The sequence below is a fragment of the Nerophis ophidion genome, linkage group LG20, assembly GCF_033978795.1.
Source record: "Nerophis ophidion isolate RoL-2023_Sa linkage group LG20, RoL_Noph_v1.0, whole genome shotgun sequence".
Taxonomy (NCBI): Eukaryota; Metazoa; Chordata; class Actinopteri; order Syngnathiformes; family Syngnathidae; genus Nerophis; species Nerophis ophidion.
Window position 1 is genome coordinate 5,391,972 of NC_084630.1, and position 21,763 is coordinate 5,413,734.

General features: G+C 38.6%; 1 long non-coding RNA gene across 3 annotated transcripts in view; it reads right to left on the reverse strand.

Annotated features, from left to right (window-relative positions):
• Positions 1–21,763, reverse strand: part of LOC133538672 (uncharacterized) — a 146,848-nt gene that overhangs the window by 116,891 nt on the left and 8,194 nt on the right. The gene's annotated exons all lie outside the window — the stretch shown is intronic.

A 21,763-nucleotide genomic window follows, 5' to 3' on the forward strand; every position in this document is an offset into this window, starting at 1 on the left:
ACCCTCACGCCATCCTTGTTTGTGAATTACTTAGCATTTCATGGAAGCTGCTTTTATACTCAATCATGGCACCCACCTGTTCCCAAATAGCCTGCACACCTGTGGGATGTTCCATATAAGTGTTTGATGAGCATTCCTCAACTTTATCAGTATTTATTGTCACCTTTCCCACAGGGGCGTCACTAGACCTAATACTGTACTGGGGCACACCTGGGGCACAAATGATTCATGTGAGCGTGCAAAGCGCGCAAGCAAAACATTTTTTAGCACTTATTTATCATAAAAAATACATAAATAGTGCTTTAAACTATGAACTCATATCAGATGATGTTGTATGGATCTTTGATTAACCACCTGAAATTAACTCATGCATTTGACCTACTTGTGCACTTTTTTACTCCAGACTTCTAAACTGCTACTGGTAAAAGCAAAAATTTAACATCAAATTTAACAAATTTAAACAAATTTTAACGAATTTAACATCTACAAAAGTAAAACAAAAAATAAAGCACCCCTACATCTCTGGGTTCTTTTATATTATTTAATTTCCATTTATGGCAATGTGGCTAATCCTATTTCAGATACACAAAACTATAAAATATACACAAAACAATAAAGCCACAGTAGTAGAATAAATGAACAACTGTTGTGTGTCTGTTCAGGGAATCATTTTCTGAGAAGTAAACTGTAACGTCTCCTTTTCATTTTTGCAAAGTGGTCAATCACTCTGGACCAAGGGTCGGGAACCTTTTTGGCTGAGAGAGCCATGAAAGCCAAATTTTTCATATGTTTTAACACTGAATACAACTAAATGCATGCATTTTTTAAGTAAGACCTACATTTTTAGAATATAAGTCTCATATTTTATACCATTTTTATTCTGAAGCTAACCAATATCAAATAAAATACTTCTTTGGCAACACTGAATGGGCCCTAGTGTGTGAATGTGAGTGTGAATGTTGTCTGTCTATCTGTGTTGGCCCTGTGATGAGGTGGCGACTTGTCCAGGGTGTACCCCGCCTTCTGCCCAAATGCAGCTGAGATAGGCTCCAGATTTGCAAGTCATTGTATTCCGTTTATATTTACATCTAACACAATTTCCCAACTCATATGGAAACAAGGTTTGTATTATATATATATATATATATATATGGTAATATATATATTAAAATACATCGAGCTATACCACCTCCTGCATGGTGTCTTTGCTGTCATCTCCCTTCTGTTAAACCACAACATCTTGTTTGCTTTGTTGGGTCTGCTCCTGTCTTTATCTGTACTGCGCATCTCTCTGGCGGACTATGGCGTAAGCAGAGCAGAGGCCACTGTGGTGTATGTGGGTTACTGTAAGAAAAGGGTGTTTTCCTTGTGTTGTTCGTCTACGTATGGTGTAACCGTATTTGCACAACGTGCATGGGATTTTTTCCATGTCTGTGTGAACAGCGCAATACCAAATTGTTTCATATCCGACCCAGGCCTCTTTCAGTGTGGTATTAATTCGAATATATATGCGCTCAGGTCGCATTCATCAAACCAGAACGTCATCAAAAAGTGATAAGCGTCATAATTATTGGCCAAAATAGACGTTTACGAAATAGAGCGTTGACAACGGAGCAGAAAATGGGAAAATAATGTTTTAAGAGTTCCCGTGAACGTTTTACCACCCCTGTCTCCGACTAATCACCCTCAGACACACTCTTCAAACATGAATTCGAAGCAAAATATCCCATAAAACTGCAAAAGCCAAAATACTTAATTTCTTAGTCTTCTACACGCACTTATTTGCTTCAGAAAATGTTGACTGTGATTGCACAACGTCCTTAAAATTGCTGAGACCAACTTGAGTAGAAGCCATTTTTACTTCCATAAACACTGCATTGAGTGGGACGCAGTTGGTGCATGCGGGTCAGATTGCATTCACATTAGAAATCTTTTTTTTTGTATATGAACGGTCACTAAAAAGATCAGATCAGACTAAAAAAATCTGAATTTGGACATGCTAATACGCATTAGATTTAAAACACTGTCCTTGTTTCAACTGTGCAGAGTTTTTTGCAACCGTATGCAACACAAAATGCCGAAATTCTTCTTGTTTTCCTTTCCGTGCCGTCTGTGACTATAGTCCGCGCTTGTATTTTCCCTGTACTAACTTGGGCCCCCAGCTTAAAGGGGTGCGTCGTATGTACTTATATCTATTTTTGTAGGGCACAGGCTTGACTGAGTAACTATTTGGCCATAAATCTGGGGTCAGCCACCCGCGACTCAAGAGTCACATGCGGCTCTTGAGCAGCGCCCTAGTAGCTCCGTGGAGCTTTTTCAAAAATGTACGTTAATGGAAAAAAAATAGGGTGAAAAATCTATTTTTTGTTGTTGTATGGCTTCTGTTGGACAAACATGACACAAACTTTCCTAATTGATAGAAATCCCACTGTTAAATATGTTTGTGTTTATGCTTCACTGATGAGAGTATTTCAGCGGCCCTTGAACTTATCGTTGTGTAGACTGTGACTCAACAATTTGTTTACATGTACTGTATAACTTTCTCCGACGCTGCCACAGAAAGACGTGTTTTATGCCACTCCTATGTCTCATTTTGTCCACCAAACGTTTTATACTGTGCATGAATGCACAAAGGGGAGCTTTGTTGTTGTTATTGACTTGTTATGGAGTGCTAATCGTGAATAGTTGGTCACTGCATGACTGCAAGGTAATCGATGCTAACATGCTATTTAGGCTAGCTGTATGCACATATTGCATCATTATGCCTCGCTATATTTGAGCTCATTTAATTTCCTTGACTTATGTCCTCTGTGTATTTAGTTCCCATGTTTCATGATTGGCTGCATTTCTGATAGTTGTCAGTGTGCCATGTTGTTCCAAACCACCACAAATGTTAGCCAGCTTGCAAAGATTGTAATAAATCCATTAGAAGAAGACCGCCTGCGGTTTTCTTTTAACTTGGACACACATCTATATCTTTCGCCATTCTAAGACGGTAATTTCCAGGAGTTACCTCACCCTCTGAAATGTTTAACTAATGTTTTCCAATGTTGTAACAACGTGTGGAATAAATATTACATTTCAACATTTCTGTCAACGAAGACTTGCGTCAGTCATTTTGATAGTAGGCTATTATAGCTAATTAGCCACTTACATCATGTGTTGCCATGATTATAACACTTATATAAGCCTTTTCCTTTTTTGCGGTTCCAGACAGATTACTTTTTGGTTTTTTTTTTTGTCCAATAAGGCTCTTTCAACATTTTGGGTTGCCTACTCCTTCCATAAGTCATTGATTAATGGCTGTACCACTTTAAGGAGACACATATGTATGCTAGCATGTCTTCCAAAGCATTTGGACCACAACCCATAGGAGGCGCCACAAATCAGTAAAAGCTGTGTAGAAACCTTTGAAGTCCTGTAAATTCACTTTTTGATGAAGAACTTCCTAAAACACACGTCAGGCCTGATGCAATGGACCACTTGTGTACATGAGGAGGCAGGGCACCTTTGCACATGCCCCGTACTGTGAGTCTGGCTCAAGGTAGGGATTAGTTGGATGTAACACTCAGTGGGACTCTTGTTAGAAAGGGTGTGGTCACAGTCTGCCTCTGTGGTAAATTTGATTATGACTGGCTGGGGGGAGGAGGTCCCACCGTGAACCAGGTGCCCTTCACAGCCAAGATGAGTTCAGCTCTTGGTCTCGCTATCCTTCCTTCTGTACTTCCTGATCTCCGTCGCCCACCGCCGTCCGTCTGTCCATATATTATAGCTCCCTCTCCCGCTGCTTTATCCTTTTGTTGTGGATGGTGGAGGACTTGTTTGGACTTCCGCCTTTGCCAATTTCTAACGTGTGACTTTGACTGATTTGTACAAATCCTCTACCCATCCCCTGTCTCCTGTTTCCCTAAGGCTGTCATTATGTTTTCACATGACTATGAACGGCATCCTATGACTTGTGGTCCAACTGCTTTGGGAGGCATGGTCAGAGGTGGGTCGAGTAGCCAGAAATTGTACTCAAGTAAGACTACTGTTACTTTAGAGATGTATTACTCACGTAAAAGTAAGGAGTAGTCACCCAAATATTTACTTGAGTAAAAGTAAAAAGTATGTTGTGAAAAAACTACTCAAGTACTGAGTAAGTGATGAGTAACCTGTTCGTTTAATGACGACGGCAACAAGTAATGCACAAAAACATAAAAATAGCAATGAACAAATTCAGAGCCAGGAATATCTCTTAAGCAACTAAAACAATAATATATATTAAATAATATATATTTGGTTTTACACTGTATTGAAAAAAATTTGAAAAGTAATTTTACCTTTGCAACCTCATTATACTTTTGGCTAAGTTTTATATTCATAAATGTAAGTTTCTCAATACCCGACCTGTTTTTTGTGCCTTTAAAAAAGATTTAGAACTCTACATTAAAACACTCTACCTCTAACATTCAAAAAGCTGTGAAAACGATGAAGCTGTGTTCCAAATTTAAGTTATTTACTGAGATTGAGTGAGCCTATGGCTTTGCACTTTGTTTATTTTTTATATATATATATATAGCATTATATTTGAGTTACTTTGAATTTACAACCCCTTCGCGCTGTTTTGTACGGTTTTTATACTGTTTTGTACTGTTTTTGTACTTACTTTGATTATTATTTTCAACTGTTTGTAAATGTTGAAATTAATAAATAAAGATTTATAAAAAATGTTTTTTAAAAAGGGTGCAGTTAAATATGTGACCGCCCGGCTTTGTTTGATTGGTGAAACGGAGTCAAACGTCACCGGTGACTGCATTTGATTGGTGAAACGCAGGCATGTGATAGATCCTACTTTGAAGGTCTGTCTGAAAAAAACAACAACAACAAAACAAAGCGTGCATTAACAGATCGATAAAAATCAGTAGCGAGCGGAATGTAGATAAATGGAGCGGAGTAAAAGTAGCGTTTCTTCTCTATAAATATACTTAAGTAAAAGTAAAAGTATGTTGCATTAAAACTACTCTTAGAAGTACAATTTATCCCAAAAGTTACTCAAGTAGATGTAACGGAGTAAATGTAGCGCGTTACTACCCACCTCTGGGCATGGTAGCACACATTTGATACAGATTTCTGCAGTTTTATAAAGTAAAAGCTTGCTTTGTTGCTAAGTCTCGACCATTGCCCTAGCAAAGATGTTTTGCTTGATGTTTGGTCAAAAAATTTGCTCAAATATTACAGACGTACTAATCAGTCCCTTAAACAAATCTACCAAATTGTGGCAAGTTGTCAAGGTAACCTAGTTTTGGAGTGGGTGTTTTGTAGGACACATTGAGCTCTGCTAGAAATGACAAATTAATATGACTCAAGGAGTCAAACTTTGGGCCTCACTAACAGCGCAAATGTGGTGTAGAGTGTTTATCGGAAGAAATAATCGCACATGCAACGATAGGGATAGGTACCGTTCACATATAAACTGGTACGGCACCAATTCCCTGTACCTGGAAATCCTTACCAGTACTCAATAGTACTAATTTTCTGTTACTTTGTGTGTGTTGATTAATATTAACTGTTATTGGATAATAAAAATTAAATTTTGAATTGCAACATTTAAAACTTTGCTGATCGTGACAACTGCTGTCGAGTTGTTATATCGTGTTTAATTGTGACATTCCCGAGTCTCATACTCATATACTGTTGCAAGTCCAAGACATTGGATTGAAGTGTATAGTTTACAGTGTGTTGGCAAGTCAGTTCAGTCTTTGCTGTCTAGTCTTTTGTTGCGCCCAGAAAGCGCTAATACTGTAAGTATTGTACTTATTACGCACCGGCCGTTCGACTGTAACGTGCAGCTGAGTTGTAGTTTTCATTAACCAATTTGAAAATGTAAAATCACTAATGCTAATTAGTACTTTGTAAATAGCAATAGCAGGTTTCTCTGCTCTTCAGGGGATTCCTCTGAAGAGCAGAGAAACCTGCGAAACAGGCTTGTAGGGATGAAATAGCCTGTTTTTTCCTGACCTAATGTATGCACTTTATATACACACACATATACAGTATATATACACACACACACACACAATTTTACATACACAAACACACACATATATATATATATATATATATCCATCCATTTTCTACCGCTTATTCCCTTTTGGGGTCGCGGGGGGCGCTGGCGACTATCTCAGCTACAATCGGGCGGAAGGCGGTGTACACCCTGGACAAGTCGCCACCTCATCACAGGGCCAACACAGATAGACAGACAACATTCACACTCACATTCACACACTAGGGTCAATTTAGTGTTGCCAATCAACCTATCCCCAGGTGCATGTCTTTGGAAGTGGGAGGAAGCCGGAGTACCCGGAGTGAACCCACGCATTCACGGGGAGAACATGCAAACTCCACACAGAAAGATCCCGAGCCTGGATTTGAACCCAGGACTGACTGCAGGAACTTCGTATTGTGAGGCACATGCACAAATATATATACATACACACATATATATACATATATATATACACACATATATACACATATTTGCATACATAGAAATATATACATGGATATACAGATATATATATATATATATATATATATATATATATATATATATATATATATATATATATATATATATATATATATACGTGTATATTATGACAACTACACACACACACATTTTTATACACACACATATATATACAAACATACACATATATACACACATATATACATATATAGAAATATATACATAGAGATATATATTATATGTATAGATATATTATATATATACACACATATATACATATTTACATACATAGAAATATATACATAGCGATATATATTATATATATATTATATGTATATCTCTATGTTTATATTTATATGTATGTGTATATATGTGTATGTATATATAGTATGTGTGTATAAAAATGTGTGTATATATATATATATATATATATATATATATATATATATATATATATATATACACACACACATACATGTATATATATATATATATATATATATATATATTCACACACATATACATATACACGCACACACATATATATACACAAATGAATATACACACATATACACATATATATATATACATACATATACACACACACACACACACACACACACACACACACACACATGTACATACATACACTCATACATACTTACGTGTTTATGACAATCATTGGTACTTTACTTTTACAGTTAAAAATTAGAGGTGTTTTGGCTGATCCACCAATAGGATGCACCACAATAAGTACTGTATGTGATGTGTGGTCACCCTTGGAAACAGGGAGATGCTATTGAGCTAATCACAAGCCACTCTAGCTTGCTCTTCACTAATCAAATGACGACAATTAAAACAAAATGTCTTATTTTATCGTCTCTCGTCCTTAATGATCACATTACTTTCCCATTAGTGTCCATTCTTTCTTACTCCAGATGTACTTTTAGGGTTTCACTTTGAAGACGTGACTCGATCTTTTCCATGTCTGTGCTTCTCCTCCCAGTCTCTCCTCCCTGCTGGAGGAGAGCAGGCGAGAGAGAGAAAGAGAGAGAGAGGTGTCACTTTCAGTGAAACAACTTAATTCTGATGTCAATGAATTAATTAGACGTGTTAATGAGCTAGCGACAGCTCGCCCAAATTAAATTAATACGGTAATGGCCTTAGACAGCGAGAATTAGCTCTCTCATTTCAGTAAACGCTTTCTGGAGTGTATGCAGAGCACACACACACACACACACACACAACATCCATCCCCGCGAGCACATCACCATCCCCATGTAATTAACTGACTAATTAGACGAGCGCTGGATCTTTTCTGCAAGAATTCTTAAGTTTGTGTCGCTCTGACCCCACCCCTTTTACGACAGCCGAAGCGAGCTCACCACCACCGTCGACTTGCCACCCTTGACGTCGCACTCAAAAGTCTCATTACGCTCAACTTGAAGGCAGTTTAGTCCGTCATTAGCTTTAATGGAGGATCTTCAGCGGCGTCCACGCTCCAGCGCACTGCATGACATAAAGTTGCCCCAAAATGGAGGTAGAAGTCAGAGGGTTGTCCTGACTGCTCATTTATGAGGAGGCCGGATGAAAATATCCAGTACTGGCTGTGAAAGATGACTAAAACTAATCGGACATTTAGTAAGTACCGTATTTTCCGGAATATACTATAGCAGGGGTCACCAACGCGGTGCCCGCGGGCACCAGGTAGCCCGTAAGGACCAGATGAGTCGCCCGCTGGCCTGTTCTAAAAATAGCTCAAATAGCAGCACTTACCAGTGAGCTGCCTCTAATTTTTCAAGTGTATTTATTCACCAGCAAGCTGGTCTCGCTTTGCTCAACATTTTTAATTCTAAGAGGGACAAAAATCAAATAGAATTTGAAAATTCAAGAAAATGTTTTAAAGACTTGGTCTTCACTTGTTTAAATAATTTCATTTATTTTTTTTACTTTGCTTATTATAACTTTCAGAAAGACAATTTTAGAGAAAAAATACAACCTTAAAAATGTTTTTAGGATTTTTAAACACATATACCTTTTTACCTTTTAAATTCCTTCCTCTTCTTTCCTGACAATTTATATCAATGTTCAAGAAAATTTATTTGTTTTAGTGTAAAGAATAATAAATACATTTTAATTTAATTTTTCATTTTAGCTTCTGTTTTTTCGACGAAGAATATTTGTGAAATATTTCTTCAAACGTATTATGATTAAAATTTTAAAAAATGTACTCTGGCAAATCTAGAAAATCTTTAGAATCACATTTAAATCTTAATTCAAAGTCTTTTGAATTTCATTAAAAAAAACTATTCTGGAAAATCTAGAAGAAATGATGGTTTGTGTTTGTTAGAAATATAGCTTGGTCCAATTTGTTATATATTCTAACAAAGTGCAGATTGGATTTTAACCTTTTTAAAACATGTCATCAAAATTCTAAAATTAATCATAATCGGGAAAAATTACTAATGATGTTCCATAAATTATTTTTTTAATATTTTCAAAAAGATTCGAATTAGCTAGTTTTTCTCTTCTTTTTTTCGGTTGTATTTTGAATTTTAAAGAGTCGAAATTGAAGATAAACTATGTTTGAAAATTAAATTTTCATTTTTTTCCTGTTTTCTCCTCCTTTAAACCGTTCAATTAAGTGTTTTTTTCATCATTTATTCTCTAGAAAAAACCTTCCGTAAAAGAAAAAAAAATGTATGGACGGAATGACAGACAGAAATATCCAAATATATATATATATATATATATATATATATATATATATATATATATATATATATATATATGATTTATTTATTAAAGGTAAATTGAGCAAATTGGCTATTTCTAGCAATTTATTTAAGTGTGTATCAAACTGGTAGCCCTTCGCATTAATCAGTACCCAAGAAGTAGCTCTTGCTTTCAAAAAGGTTTGTACCCCTGTACTATAGAGTACAACGATATATAAGGCGCGCCCATTAAATTTTAGAAGAAAAAATTATTTAATATCTTAGACCGGGGGTCAGCAACCCGCTTTTCCCGAGCCGCATGTGGCTCTTTAGCACCGCCCTACTGACTCCCTGGAGCTTTTTTCAAAAAATGGAAAAAGATGGGGGAAAAATATATTTGTCGTTTTAATAATGTTTCTGTAGGACAGGGGTCGGCAACCCAAAATGTTGAAAGAGCCATACTGGACCAAAAATACAAAAACAAATCTGTCTGGAGCCGCAAAAAATTAAAAGCCATATTACATACAGATAGTGTGTCAGGAGATATAAATTGAATTATGAGGACTTAAAGGAAACTAAATGAGCTCAAATATAGCTACAAATGAGGCATAATGATGCAATATGTACATATAGCTAGCCTAAATAGCATGTTAGCATCGATTAGCTTGCAGTCATGCAGTGACCAAATATGTCTGATTAGCACACTCCACATAAGTCAATAACATCAAAAAAACTCACCTTTGTGCATGCATGCACAACGTTATAAGATAAAATGAGACAGAAAAAAAAGTGGCATAAATAACGTCTGAGAAAGTCGGACAAAGTTGTACATGTAAACAAACTAGGGTGAGTTCAAAGACCGCCAAAATTAGTAGTACAAAACGGCGCTCGCCAAATACTGGAATCAGTGAAGCATGTTTAATATAGACAGTGTGCTTTATAGCAATTAAAGAGGTTTGTGTCATGTTTGTCCTCCTACAGAAACCAAATTAAAACAAAAAAAATATGGTTTTTTCCCCCTCATCATTTCCATTTTTCATCTATTTTTGAAAAAGCTCCAGAGAGCCACTAGGGCGGCGCTAAAGAGCCGCATGCGGCTCCAGAGCTGCGGGTTGCTGACCCCTGCTCTAGGAGGACAAACAACACGAACCTTCCTAATTGTTAGAAAGCTCACTGTTTAATATGTTTGTGTTCCTGATTCACTGATGACAGTATTTGGCCAGCGCCGTTTTGTCCTACTAATTTTGGCAGTCCTTCAACTCACCGTGGTTGGTTTACGTATACAACTTTCTCCGTCGCTGCCACAGAATGAAGTCTTTTATGTCACTCCTGTCTCATTTTGTCCACCAAATGTTTTATGCTGTGCCTCAATGCAATAAGGTTAGCTTTGTTGAGGTTATTGACTTGCGTGGAGTGCTAATAATCCATGCTAACATGCTATTTAATTTAGCTATGTGTACATATTGTTATGCCTCGTTTGTAGGTATATTTCAGCTCATTTAATTTCCTTTACTTATGTCGCCTGTGTATTTAATTTATATTTGCATGTCTCATGACACATTATCTGTATGTAATCCTAGCTGCATTTTTGATTGTGTGCCATGTTGTTCCAGACCACAGCAAATGTTACCCAGCTTGAAAAGATTGTAATAAATCCATTAGAAGAAGAAGCCTGTCCTTTCCTTTAACTTGGGCACTCACATCTATACCTTTGGCAGTTTTAAGACAGGCATTTCCAGGAGTTATCTAACCCTCTGAGACACTATCTTAATGGTTTGTCTTTATTAGAACACTTATATAAGGCTTTTAACTTTTTGTGGCTCCAGACAGATTTGTTTTTTGTATTTTTGGTCCAGTTAGGCTCTTTCAACATGTTGGGTTGCCGACCCGTCTTAGACGAACTGGACTATACACTGCAAAAAGTCAGTGTTCAAAAACAAGAAAAAAAAATACAAAAGTGAGGGGGCATTTTACTTGAACTAAGCAAAATTGTCTGCCAAAAGATAAGGTGAGGTGGCAACTTGTCCAGGGTGTACGCCCCCTTCCGCCCACATGCAGCTGAGACAGGCCCTAAAGGGACAAGCGGTAGAAAATGGATGGATGGATGGATGGATGGAAATATGTGATGAATTACATTGTATTGTGTGCATATTCCAAATGAATTGAAACTGAGCGGAACTTAAAAAGAGGCCTAAGTGGGATTTTTTTTAAATCGTAATTGAACTGTTCACAAAAAAAAAAAATCTGATACATGTCACATACGGGCAAAAAAAAAAAAAGGGAATTTAGATGCCTAGCTCCACAGTAGAAGCATTTAAGTCTCACCGTAAAACTCATCTGTATACTCTAGCCTTTAAATAGACCTCCTTTTTAGACCAGTTGATCTGCAGCTTCTTTTCTTTCTCCTATGTCCCCCCCTCCCTTGTGGAGGGGGTCCGGTCCGATGACAATGGATGAAGTACTGGCTGTCCAGAGTCGAGACCCAGGATGGACCGCTCGCCTGTTTATCGGTTGGGGACATCTCTACGCTGCTGATCCGCCTCCGCTTGAGATGGTCTCCTGTGGACGGGACTCTCGCTGCTGTCTTGGATCCTCTTGAACTGGACTCTCGCGGCTGTGTTGGAGCCACTATGGATTGAACTTTCACAGTATCATGTTAGTACCGGTCGACATCCATTGCTTTCGGTCCCCTGGGGGGGGGGGGGGTTGCCCACATCTGTGGTCCTCTCCAAGGTTTCTCATAGTCAGCATTCAATCAATCAATCAATGTTTACTTATATAGCCCTAAATCACTAGTGTCTCAAAGGGCTGCACAAACCACTACCACATCCTCTGTAGGCCCACATAGGGGCAAGGAAAACTCACACCCAGTGGGACGTCGGTGACAATGATGACTATGAGAACCTTGGAGAGGAGGAAAGCAATGGATGTCGAGCGGGTCTAACATGATACTGTGAAAGTTCAATCCATAATGGATCCAACACAGTCGCGAGAGTCCAGTCCAAAGCGGATCCAACACAGCAGCGAGAGTCCCGTTCACAGCGGAGCCATCAGGAAACCATCCCAAGCGGAGGCGGATCAGCAGCGCAGAGATGTCCCCAGCCGATACACAGGCAAGCAGTACATGGCCACCGGATCGGACCGGACCCCCTCCACAAGGGAGAGTGGGACATAGAAGAAAAAGAAAAGAAACGGCAGATCAACTGGTCTAAAAAGGGAGTCTATTTAAAGGCTAGAGTATACAAATGAGTTTTAAGGTGAGACTTAAATGCTTCTACTGAGGTGGCATCTCGAACTGTTACCGGGAGGGCATTCCAGAGTACTGGAGCCCGAAATGAAAACGCTCTATAGCCCGCAGACTTTTTTTGGGCTTTGGGATGTGAATTCTCCCTGCCCACTGGGTGTGAGTTTTCCTTGCCCTTTTGTGGGTTCTTCCGAGGATGTTGTAGTCGTAATGATTTGTGCAGTCCTTTGAGACATTTGTGATTGGGGGCTATATAAATAAACATTGATTGATTGATTGATTGATGACATACACTGCCATCAGTGGTAGTAAAGTGCATCACAGCCTGTTATTTTTTTTTTCCTGTGCAATAAAAATGAGGAATCTATTTGTGTGTTTTTGAAATCCACGGCGAGTAAATGAGGCCTCATTTACTCGTGCATCAAGAAACAGTCCATTAAAGGTTCGGTTCTTATTGAGGACTTAATTTCCTATTGTGAAAAAACGGTTATGATAGTTGCAGCTCTGGAATGCCAAGGACTTGATCGTTGGCACGGACCTGCACGCGCTCCACTCACCGGTGCAGTTTCCGTCTGCAGTGCCGCCGCTCGGCGTGCTATTTCTGAGCGCGTTTGTACGCGAGCGTGCGCACGAGCGCGGCCTCTGCGGGGACGGAGCCTCTCGCACAAACACCATCTGTCAACAACAGGCTCACCTGCTAGCAAACATTTAGCTCAGCATCCATCTCACCTGCTCTCTCACACACGCAAAACAGACAATTCAGCAATGTCAAAGCAGAGGATAATGCAATCTCCCACTTAGTCGACTTGACAATCTCAACTGCTTTGCATCTCTCTGAAGGATTCCTCTTCCGTGCAACAAGAATGACCTAAAAAAAGCACGGGAAGAGAACATTTGACACCTTGTGGAAAGATGTAAATTAGCACGGAGGAAAGAAAAGGAGGTGGGAAAGAGGAAGATGAAGACTATTACCTGAGGTGTGTGACTAAATTAACTTGTCATCATCACTAATTAGCCTCTTGTTCCTTTTCTTCCCTCCGGGTGACACTTAGCAACGTGCATGATGGTTGTATGTCTTCTTGTTTGGAACTACAGTGCATCCGCTTTTTCCACATTTGGTTTTGTTACAGCCAGTGTTCATTTTGTTGACTAAAAATGTTCGTCTAAGTCAGGGGTCACCAACGCGGTGTCCGCGGGCACCAGGTCGCCCGTAAGGACCAGATGAGTCGCCCACTGGCCTGATCTAAAAAATAGCTCAAATAGCAGCACTTACCAGTGAGCTGCCTCTACTTTTTCAATTGTATTTATTTACTAGCAAGCTGGTCTCGCTTTGCTCGACATTTTTAATTCTAAGAGGGACAAAACTCAAATAGAATTTGAAAACCCAAGAACATATTTTAAAGACTTGGTCTTCACTTGTTAAAATGAATTCATTTATATTTTTACTTTGCTTCTTATAACTTTCAGAAAGACAATTTTAGAGAAAAAAATACAACCTTAAAAATGATTTTAGAATTTTTAAACACATATACCTTTTTACCTTTTAAATTCCTTCCTCTTCTTTCCTGACAATTTAAATCAATGTTCAAGTCATTTTTTTTTTTATTGTAAAGAATAATAATTATATTTTTATTTCATTTTAGCTTCTGTTTTTTCGACAAAGAATATTTGTGAAATATTTCTTCAAACACATTATGATTAAAATTTAAAAAAAATATTCTGGCAAATCTAGAAAATCTTGAGAATCACATTTAAATCTTAATTCAAAGTCTTTTGAAATTCTTTTAAAAAAATTTATTCTGGAAAATCGAGAAGAAATAATGGTTTGTCTTTGTTAAAAATGTAGCTCGGTCCAATTTGTTATATATTCTAACAAAGTGAAGATTGGATTTTAACCTATTTAAAACATGTCATCAAAATTCTAAAATTAATCTTAATCAGGAAAAATGACTAATGATGTCCCATAAATTATTTTTTTATTTTTTTCAAAAAGATTTGAATTAGCTAGTTTTTCTCTTCTTTTTTCGGTTGTATTTTGAATTTTAAAGAGTCTAAATTGAAGATAAAGAATGTTTCAAAATTAAATTTTCATTTTTTTCCTGTTTTCTCTTTTAAACCGTTCAATAAAGTGTTTTTTTCATCATTTATTCTCTACAAAAAACCTTCCGTAAAAGAAAAAAAAAAAGTGTATGACGGAATGACAGACAGAAATATCCATTTATATATATATATATATATATATATATATATATTGAAGGTAAATTGAACAAATTGGCTATTTCTAACAATTTATTTAAGTGTGTATCAAACTGCTAGCCCTTCGCATTAATCAGTACCCAAGAAGTAGCTCTTGGTTTCAAAAAGGTTGGTGACCCCTGGTCTAAATTGTCGCCAAAGACCTATTTTTCTGACTAAAATAGGATGATAACCAGTCAAAACAAATGCACCTTCACAAAAACAAGGACATTAGTTGATTTAGTTTACAAATAAAAACGAGACAAAGTAATTGACAGAGGCGAAATCCAATCAAATTTAATGTGGTCTTCAGATGGGTCGGACAAGTTAGTAATCTAGTAATCACAGTAGCATGCAGAAGCGGGGCGGGATTAAACCAAGGCGGGGAGCCAATCAGAACGACAACTACTAGCCTAGGACACAGTTTGGATTCTTTACCGGGAAACAAGACTACCGTATTTTCCAGGCGCACCGGATTATAAGGCGCACTGCCGACGAATGGTCTATTTTAAAAAAAAGTTAATGTATTAGGCAGACCGGATTATAGGGTGCATTAAAGGAGTCATATTATTTATTTATTTATTATTTTTAATCAAATGTGAATACCGTATTTCCCGGGCCAAAAGGTGCACTGCAGATGAATGGGTATATTTTTTTGATCTTTTTTCATATATTAAGGGTGCATTAAAGGAGTCATATTATTATTATTTTGTCCTTAATATAAAACACTTCCTTGTGGTCTACATAACATGTAATGGTGCTTCTTCGGTCAAAAGGTTGCATAGATAATGTTTTACAGATCATCTTCAAGCCGCTTTCTGACAGTCTCTTCAGGATGCGCCGTTTTGTGGGCGGTCTTATTTACGTGGCTCACCTTTGGCAGCGTCTTCTCCCCGTCATCTTTGTTCTAGCGGTGTAGCGTGCAAGGACGGGAGTGGAAGAAGTGTCAAAAGATGGAGCCAACTGTTTTAATGACATTCAGACTTTACTTCAATCAATAACAGAGCAGCGTCTCTTCATCCAGAAACAACAACACAGGAAATGGGTCCCGTGAAAAACCGTCCGTCCGGAACTCTCTAATAACTAAAGTTCCTTTGGTGAATAATGTAAACTCACCACCACACAGGTATGTTTTAGCACATTCATGGCAAGTAAGAACTTTACACTACTTTATATCATATTCTTATGTCACATAAGAAGAGAGATTAAAAGAAGAAGCTTATCGACTTGCGGACGTCTGCAATTTTTCAGAACTTATACGGATCCTAAATACAGATCAGCAGGTACCAAAAGGTAAGAAAAGTTGCTTTTGCATAATATTGCGCAACAAAACGCCAGATAATATGTCTTACCTTATACACACACACCATAATAATACTTGTATGTTTACCGCGCCGACAATCCTTCCAGCGGTGTGGCTTCATAGCTTACCAAAGTCGTATTAAAACATTTTGATAAATTTTTGAGCGCCATTTGGAATGTTCTATATTTTCAATGGAACATTTAAAATGTTGGTGTTGTTTATTGGAGACATATTGCCATCATACTGCTGTCTACATTTATTTATGTTTGACTACTGGTCACACTTATCATTACACCATGTACCAAATAAAATAGCTTCGAGGTGAGTAATCTCAACCAAACTTATTCCTTACACTAGGCGCACTGTCGATTTGAGGGGGAAAAAATATTTTAAGTGCGCCATACAGTCCGAAATATATGGTATATTGTAGGGATGTAATGATAAAAAGTAGTAATAATGACGGCAACAACACGACCAAAGATGATTATTATTACTCTTTTAAATTAAAGGATATAAAAACCAATTCCTGAACTTTATAAACTCATATATGGACATATTTTATTTTTATATTTTCTCTGGTAAAAATACAACCAACTTGAAGTGTCTTCTGCAGGCTAATCATCAGGACATCTAAGTAGGCCAAAACTAGTATTTACAAATAAATTATACTTTACTGAATTACTGTTACTATTAAAGACAGTTGAAAAAGAGCAAGACTGCCTACTCTACTACTTATTTTGTTGTACGCCATAGGGGACCTTGCCTGCAAATCGAGAATAAAACTGGTTTCTTAATGGAACCATTTTAGTCCTGTATTAGTTAACATTTAGGGGGAAAAAAGCAACAGATCAGCTAAAACAATAACACAATAAAGTTTAGTGTGAAATGTACTTTTTGACATAATAATGGAGTGCAGGTCTTGTTGTGAATTTAGTTTTTGAGATGCTCTGCAATAATAATTATTAAAAATGCTTACAAGACAACTTCAAAGATGCATTATCCACTATACTTTTTATTTTAATCGGCAAAATTTAACCCCGCCTTCCGCCTGAATGCAGCTGAGATAGGCTCCAGCAACCCCCTCAACCCTGAACGGGACAAGCGGTAAAAAAATGGATGGATGGATGAAAAATTTTGGGTAATTTTAGTCGACTAAAATGTTGAGGAATTTTGTCGACTAAAACTAAATCAATTCGGATATCGAAAATAGGACTAAAACTAGAATACATTTTCGTCAAAAGACTAACAAAAACAAAATCAAAAACGGCTGTCAGAATTAACACTGATTCCGAAATAGAATACATTCATTTTGTCTTTAAAATTCTACACACAATGTGAAAAATTGTTTTTTTATTTGCAAATTTAAAAAAAAAAATCTAATTTGCAAATGTACTAATACTAAAGAAAAATGTTTCAAAACTTTGTTGACGGGCCTTTGGCAGCAATTACAGCCTCAAGTATTTTTGAATACGATGCCAAGATAAGAGTTAAACCAAGACAGGGCTGAGTCTGACATACCAATTCGTGTTTTGATACGCTCTAATAAAATATTATGATCGACGGTATCGAAAGCAGCGCTAAGATCGAGGAGCAGCAACATAGATGACACATCAGAGTCCATCGTTAGCAATAGATCATTAGTCAATTTTGCGAGGGCTGTCTCAGTCGAGTGATTTGCCCTGAAACCGGATTGAAAGGTTTCACATAGATTGTTAAACGCTAAGTGTTCATTTAGCTGCTCTGCAACAATTTTTTCGAGGATTTTCGAAATAAAGGGAAGGTGAGACACCGGTCGGTAGTTTACCATGAGGTCAGGATCGAGGTTAGGTCTTTTAAGACTGCTACCACCACCATGCTTCACTGTAGGGATGGTATTGGCGTGGTGATGAGCGGTGCCTGGTTTCCTTCAAACATGATGCCCAGCATTCACAACAATGAGTTCAATCTTTGTCTCTTCAGACCCGATAATTTTGTTTCTCATGGTCTGAATATTTCAGGTGCGTTTCAGCAAACTTTTTACCAAGAAATGGCTTCCGTCTGGCCACTCTACCATACAGGCCTGATTGGTGGAATTCTACAAAGATAGTTGTCTATCTGGAAGGTTCCTCTCTACACAGAGGAATGCTGTAGTTCTGACAGACTGACCATCATGTTCTTGGTCACCTCCCTGACTAGAATAAGATGAATGCAGCAATGGACAGAGACATCCTGGATGAAATCCAATGCTTCCCATCCAACCTGATGGAGTTTGAGCAGTACTACAAAGACGATTGGGCGAAACTGCCCAAAGATAGGTGTGCCAAACTTGTGGCATCATCTTCAAAAGACTTGAGGCTGTTATCTTGCCGATTGTATTGTCCCATATGTCCCGGCAAGAAATCTGCGTTCAAAGGACTCCGGCTTATTAGTGATAAAAAGTCTACAGGCTATGGAGCGTTTTCCGTTCGGGCTCCAGTACTCTGGAATGCCCTCCCGGTAACAGTTCGAGATACTACCTCAGTAGAAGCATTTAAGTCTCACCTTAAAACTCATTTGTATACTCTAGCCTTTAAATAGACCTCCTTTTTAGACCAGTTGATCTGCCGCTTCTTTTCTTTTTCTCCTCTGTCCCCCCCTCCCTTGTGGAGGGGGTCCGGTCCGATGACCATGGATGAAGTACTGGCTGTCCAGAGTCGGGACCCAGGATGGACCGCTCGCCTGTGTATCGGTTGGGGACATCTCTACGCTGCTGATCCAACTCCGCTTGGTATGGTTTCCTGTGGACGGGACTCTCGCTGCTGTCTTGGATCCGCTTTGAACTGAACTCTCGCGGCTGTGTTGGAGCCACTATGGATTGAACTTTCACAGTATCATGTTAGACCCGCTCGACATCCATTGCTTTCGGTCCCCTAGAAGGGGGGGTTGCCAACATTTGAGGTCCTCTCCAAGGTTTTCATAGTAATCATTGTCACTGGCGTCCCACTGGGTGTGAGAGCTCCTTGCCCACTGGGTGTGAGTTTTCCTTGCCCTTATGAGGGTTCTTCCGAGGATGTCGTAGTGGTTTGTACAGTCCTTTGAGACATTTGTGATTTAGGACTATATAAATAAACATTGATTGATTGGTTATTGCTGCCAAAAGTGTATCAAGTATTGAGTAAAGTCTGTAAATACTCATGTACATGTAATTTTTAATATATTTTCAACAACATTTTTTTTTTTACCTTTCACATTGTCATTATGGGGTATTGTGTGTACAATTTTGAGGACAAACATTAATTTACTCCATTTTGGAATGAGGCTGTAAGGCTTTGAATACTCTCCGGATGCCCTGTACATCTGCTTGCTTTATGTTTACGTGACTACGACCAACAAAATGTCTTCCATGTGCCTCTTAAAGATGAGGACGTAGCGGCAGGAAAGCAGCCATCTCTTCAAATAGATCCTCACTCAGTGTTGCATCTCGTGCTAATTGGCAGTGAACACTAACGAGCGCTGTACTCGTCGTCAAGTACTGAATGGAGTGTGCCAATGATGATGATGACGAGCTTGTAACTGCCGAGACAAGATGAGGACGAGGACACAACAAGAACAGCCGCAGTAAACAGACGATCATGCTCACTTTGGAGTGGCGTTCATTAAGCGATGTGTTTATTATTGTAGTGGTGCACAACCTCACTGAAATGTTGCTTTAAACAGCTTCACCTCAGTTTAGACACTAAAATGTTGTATAAAATGCCTCTAAGTTGGTTTTAGTTTTCTGGTTTACCATGAATTGATTAACGTGGACCCCGACTTAAACAAGTTGAAAAACGTATTCGGGTGTTACCATTTCAATCAATCAATCAATGTTTATTTATATAGCCCCAAATCACAAATGTCTCAAAGGACTGCACAAATCATTACGACTACAACATCCTCGGAAGAACCCACAAAAGGGCAAGGAAAACTCACACCCAGTGGGCAGGGAGAATTCACATCCAGTGGGACGCCAGTGACAATGCTGACTATGAGAAACCTTGGAGAGGACCTCAGATGTGGGCAACCCCCCCCCCCTCTAGGGGACCGAAAGCAATGGATGTCTAGCAGGTCTAACATGATACTGTGAAAGTTCAATCCATAGTGGCTCCAACACAGCCGCGAGAGTTCAGTTCAAAGCGGATCCAAGACAGCAGCGAGAGTCCCGTCCACAGGAAACCATCTCAAGCGGAGGCGGATCAGCAGCGTAGAGATGTCCCCAACCGATACAGGCGAGCGGTCCATCCTGGGTCCCGACGAGCAGTCCATCCTGGGTCTCGACTCTGGACAGCCAGTACTTCATCCATGGTCATCGGACCGGACCCCCTCCGCAAGGGAGGGGGGGACATAGGAGAAAGAAAAGAAGCGGCAGATCAACTGGTCTAAAAAGGAGGTCTATTTAAAGGCTAGAGTATACAGATGAGTTTTAAGGTGAGACTTAAATGCTTCTACTGAGGTAACATCTCGAACTGTTACCGGGAGGGCATTCCAGAGTACTGGAGCCCGAACGGAAAACGCTCTATAGCCCGCAGACTAATAATAATCACTAATAAGCCGGAGTCTTTTGAACGCAGATTTCTTGCCGGGACATATGGTACAATACAATCGGCAAGATAGGATGGAGCTAGACCGTGTAGTATTTTATACGTAAGTAGTAAAACCTTAAAGTCACATCTTAAGTGCACAGGAAGCCAGTGCAGGTGAGCCAGTACAGGTATATATGTATGTATATATGTATATAAAGGTATATACAGTACAGGTATATATGTATGTATAGGTATATACAGTACAGGCGTAATGTGATCAAACTTTCTTGTTCTTGTCAAAAGTCTAGCAGCCGCATTTTGTACCAACTGTAATCTTTTAATGCTAGACATGGGGAGACCCGAAAATAATACGTTACAGTAATCGAGACGAGACGTAACAAACGCATGGATAATGATCTCGGCGTCTTTAGTGGACAAATTGGAGCGAATTTTAGCGATATTACGGAGATGAAAGAAGGCCGTTTTAGTAACGCTTTTAATGTGTGACTCAAAGGAGAGAGTTGGGTCGAAGATAATACCCAGATTTTTTACAGAGTCACCTTGTTTTATTATTTGGTTGTCAAATGTTAAAGTTGTATTATTAAATAGAGGTCGGTGTCTAGCAGGACCGATAATTAGGATTTCCGTTTTTTTGGCATTAAGTTGCAAAAAGTTAGCGGACATCCATTGTTTAATTTCATTAAGACACGCTTCCAACTTAGTGGTCAGTTGTACAGAATATGTACTGTATGTGCAATCTACTCATAAAAGTTTCAATCAATCCAAAAAAAATGCAATCTGTCTGTCCGCTCCCAAATGACCTGGTTTTCTGACTTATATAATAAATGCCATCCATCCATTTCCTACCGCTTATTCCCTTTGGGGTCGCGGGGGACGCTGGTGCCTATCTCAGCTACAATCGGGCTGAAGGCGGGGTACACCCTGGACAAGTCACCACCTCATTGCAGGAACTTATATAAATGCTTTTACTTGAACGGGTGGTTCTTAACCTTTTCGAATATAGGTGGAAACTACAGAGGGGCCTGGGGCCCACTCCAGAGGGCTACATTTACTCCATTACATCTACTTGAGTAACATTTGGGATAAATTGTACTTCTAAGAGTAGTTTTAATGCAACATACTTTTACTTGAGTATATTTATAGAGAAGAAACACTACTTTTACTCCGCTCCATTTATCTACATTCAGCTCGCTACTCGCTACTGATTTTTATCGA